We start from the raw sequence: 4,357 nt of genomic DNA on the forward strand, positions 1-4,357 counted from the left end.
GTGAAAGGGACCTTAAGGATCATCTTGTTCCAGGGGCACCTTCCACTAGACCAGGTTGCTCAAAGCCTCATTCAATCTGGCCTTGATAAGATTTTTTTTTAAACCTGAGAGCTTATTAGTGCATAAGAATTAAATATGAAACAAAAATGAACTGAAAAAAAATACCACAAAAATGTGTAGTTGAGCAATCAGAGAAAAGAGAGTATTTCAAAATAACTTAGAAAGTCCTAAACATTTACAAGTTCTACTAGTGATGGCTTAAGAGGAATTTTTTCTCATTACAATATTATTTGTTTCAAATTGTTTCAATTCTTCAGCTGCTCTTTGGTGTAAACAACTTTTTTCATGTATTCTGCTTTGTAAGTGCAGAAGCTGCTGATGTGATGTTTTGTCCAGAGACACTGGCAGTCTATCCAAATAAAATACTGCTGGACTGTGAGGCAGAAGTTGCTCCTTCTGCCTCACAGTCCAGCAGTATTAAATGTTATTAAATTAAATGTATTTAGTATTAAATAAAGTATTAAATTAATAAAGTATTAAATTAAATGTCCAGCTGTATTAAATGTTCCAAAGATTGTAAGTACAATGGCGCTTGAAGAGTTCACAGCAGAAAAAGTCCCAGGCAAGGATGTAGCCTCAAAAGCAGGAGGATTACAAGCAGCAGAAATGCTCTCAAAACTATCAGAATTTCCAGATGATGATGCACTGGCAAGACTGGAAATCATTGTAAAGAAGAAACTGGTAGCACTGTTACTGCTGCTCTCCATGGGAAAGCTTGGCAGCCCAAAGCTTGATGTTTGCAGTCCTCCAGATCCAAAGGAAGGCAAGGGTTGAGTGATCGTGTTCTTTACAATCCGATGGCACACCTGCTTTTGTCAATGCATTTAAAGCTTTCCACTGAGGCAGCTGATTTTTCCATTTTCCGTTCTGCTGGAAAGAATTTATATAGAGTTCTGAATGTTTGCTCTGCAATCATAACGCTCCAGATGGAACTGTTCTGGCAAGAAATCTGAGAAGCCTGAGACATTGAGCTTTTTTTCATTGGTGACGAAGATGAAACACTCCATTGTCCTGAAGATTCCCAAATTTCCATGTCTTTCATTACATAGTCAAAAAGTCTCTTCATCTTTATAGCCATCAGTAATATTTTGACTGTTTGTAAATGCAGAAAATGTGTTCTTTAAAAGGTCCTTGACCTAGGGTAAGAACTACTTAGCAGCAACCAAAACATCTGTGTGTTATCAATATTATTCTCATACTAAATCCCAAACCACAACACTGAATAAGCTACCAACAAAATGAACCCTATCAAAGCCAAAAGCAGGACACTCTCAAAGGAGTGTTACTTTACCCATGTTCCCTGGGATTTATGTCACAGTGTCATCAATCCTGACATAAAAATAGTAACTGAAGAGCAATGATTCAATTGGGGATAAGACTCAACTCTTTTAATGTAAATTGCTTTGGAGTTAATTGTTGAGTTAGAAAGTGATCTAGGGCTCTTAATTGTTGAACAGAAAAAAATGACTCAGCCCATCCTGAAATGGGAGATGCTGATGAATCACTGAGCAGAAGGATACCTACATCTGTGCCTAAAAATGCTCCTTTGAGTATGGAGGAAACAGGGAAGACTTGCTTGCCAAAACTGTTGAGCTTGAGGACAGATGAAGTGATGGGAGACGAATTGCAGCCTCGGTTTGCTACAAATCAAAGTTTGGGTTCCCTGTGAATCACACCAAGAGTGCCTTAATGGGATTGATTTTAAAGAGCAGATGGGATGTCAAAGGAGGAGTCCAGTTCTGTGAGCATAAAACTGTCCAGTCTTCCTCCTGCATATGTGAAGGTTAAATGATTGCCCATGTATGGAGGAGTTACACACCACTATAGCCTGAGCAACATGGGAAGCAATTCTGGTGTGTACAGTGAAGCTGCAACTGAAAGCCCAGGCAGCTTTCAGAGGTCTGGAGAGCCTTTTGAAGTGTTAGTCCTTCATGTAAATTCAGTATATATATTTGAGGTGAAGAAAGCCATCATGGTTATGTTTTATTCATATTTATCTTCTGCAGAAAGGTAGCAGTTTTAGAAAATGAGACATGCTGTGACCCCAGGGGAAAAATCCTCTGTAGATATGTCTTGCACAGGCAAGGACAGAGCAAGTCATCTGGTGGGCACACTGCATATGTGCCTTGCTTGGTGGAAAATTGCAAGTTTAATTGGGTTTTCCTCCTGCTGTTTTTTTAATAGTACTGAGCCTGTCACTATGCAGGGAACATTGTATATGAAAAATGTCCAAAAAAAATTAAGGTAAGTGGCATCCTAGTGCACTGTTTAGTGCTTAGGGCATAAATGGCAAATCTCAAAAGACTATGACAACAATAGAAATAATGTGTAAAAAAACAAAGCAAAAATTACCATACCATATAGCTTAGTTGTATGCAAACTAGGCAGCATTAAATGTCAGTATCCTAACATTTTTAAAGAAAGAAAACATAGAGCTAACAAACAATGTTAAACTTTCTGGTCCCAGTGGTGACAGAAATCCTTTCAGTTCCCATGTGGCACCAGCAGCAATGTAGATTTCTGTATATTCTACTTGAGTTTGTCAGTGTCAACCTCCGGGGTTCTCCAGGAGACACAACACAGTGAAGTGAGCATTGGTCTGGGTCCACCAGCAGATTTGGGTGCTGGAAAACTGTGTGTCTCTGTGTATAGTCCAGCTTTAAGGTTCCTACTGCCATACAGGAATCGACAGCCTGTCCTTTCTGCCCCTTCAAGGACTCATGTCTCATAAGGAATTCACAGTCGGGACTTCGAGGGGAAAGTTCTTCTCAAATCACTTTGAGGGGCTATGGGGAATAAGCTTCCATCTCACATCCCGTCATGATCCACTAGTACAAGTGGGGGTCATGATGGTTCGTTTACTGATCTCAGAGGCAAAAACAATACAGAAGGAGATTTCAGTATTAATCAAAACAAAATGCACCTTTTATTGAGTGCTCACAGCAAATGCTATAGAAGGATTAGAAAGGAGATAAAGGATAGAGAGAGAGGGAGAAAGAGGAGGGGGGAATATAGCTACCAACGGAGAGACGAGATCCTTGTGGTCCAGCCAATAGATCTGTCTTGTCATGTCGGGGAGAATCTCAAAGTCTCTGGTTAACTCAGGGGTCTTTCATAGCCCTCCACTGGTAGTGGAACAGGTACAGGACAGTGGAGAATTAGTCTGATGAGAGGAAGTACACATGGTCTAGCTGTGAAACAGGACAAACCAGTCTCAGCAGTGAGCAGGAGCCATTGTTTCAGGACTGGTTTCTATAGGGCCTTCAATCTCTGTCCTTGACGGTGGTCATGAGGCAGATGAGGGATTTTACATGGGGGATCACCAAAGTTACCTCAGAAAATTAGTCTTTCTCCAAAGCTGGTCGCATCTGGCCAAGAGGTGAAGAAATCATGGGCTGTTGTGATGAGCGGGGATCGTGAAGTAGCTGTAAGGCAGAGATGACACAGCAAGCACACCTGCAAACAATCACTTGGTGAGCATCCACCTCAACCAGGCCAGAACTCCAGTCAGGGTCTTCAGGGTCTTAGTCTCTGTCCTTGCCATGGTCATGAAGTAAATGAAGGAAACTTTGGACAGTCTCTTACACATCCTCATCCTTGTCTGGACTCAAAGCCATCCTACCTGTGCCTCCTGAAAAGTTCTTCCTTTCAAACACACTGAAGTAATTAGATTGTCCCAGAAATTTTCTTTAGAAGTGCAGTGGTAGTCATGTATAAGACAAAACCAGAGCAAGTATCAATGACTTCCTTACAGGTAATCTAAATAATGTAATTCTGGGTGGGCAGAATACTCTATATGGCATACAATTCCATTCCCTTCTCCATCTGAAAGAATTCCAATTACCTCCCACCACCTAGGTGAATGTCCCAGCCAGCAAGGTGTAGATGCTTTGGCAGATGTTAAAGGAAGGAGCAGGGAGAAGAATAGAAGGAAGAGGGCTGCTAGTTACATTTTTTTAAGCATTACCTAAAATTGAGTGGGAGTGACTTAATTTTTAAGATGTTTCTCTAGGATAAGAGTCCAGGGAAAGAGCAAAGCAGCTTGTCCAGCCTGGGGCCAGCCAGTAGTCACACTTTTGCATGAAAAGTTCTTTTACACTGTAGTTTCATGAAAATTTCAGAAAACTTGTGAAACATATCCACTTCCTCACAGTTAAAAGATTATAAGACTTAAACAGCTTCTTTTACAGTCATTCCATTTTTCTGGCACACCTTTTTTGGAGATACAGTCTGCAGGTCTCTTCCACGTCCTTTCTGCCTGTTTTTTCAGTGTCTCTGCTAAAGCTTTTAGCTCTTG

At 40.8% G+C, this 4,357-nt stretch overlaps 1 pseudogene; it reads right to left on the reverse strand.

Annotated features, from left to right (window-relative positions):
* Positions 1–536: 536 nt before the first annotated feature.
* Positions 537–3,130, reverse strand: LOC141728649 (nucleoporin NUP42-like; annotated as a pseudogene).
* Positions 3,131–4,357: the final 1,227 nt, after the last annotated feature.

Source organism: Zonotrichia albicollis, chromosome 3 (genome assembly GCF_047830755.1).
Source record: "Zonotrichia albicollis isolate bZonAlb1 chromosome 3, bZonAlb1.hap1, whole genome shotgun sequence".
NCBI classification, from domain to species: domain Eukaryota; kingdom Metazoa; phylum Chordata; class Aves; order Passeriformes; family Passerellidae; genus Zonotrichia; species Zonotrichia albicollis.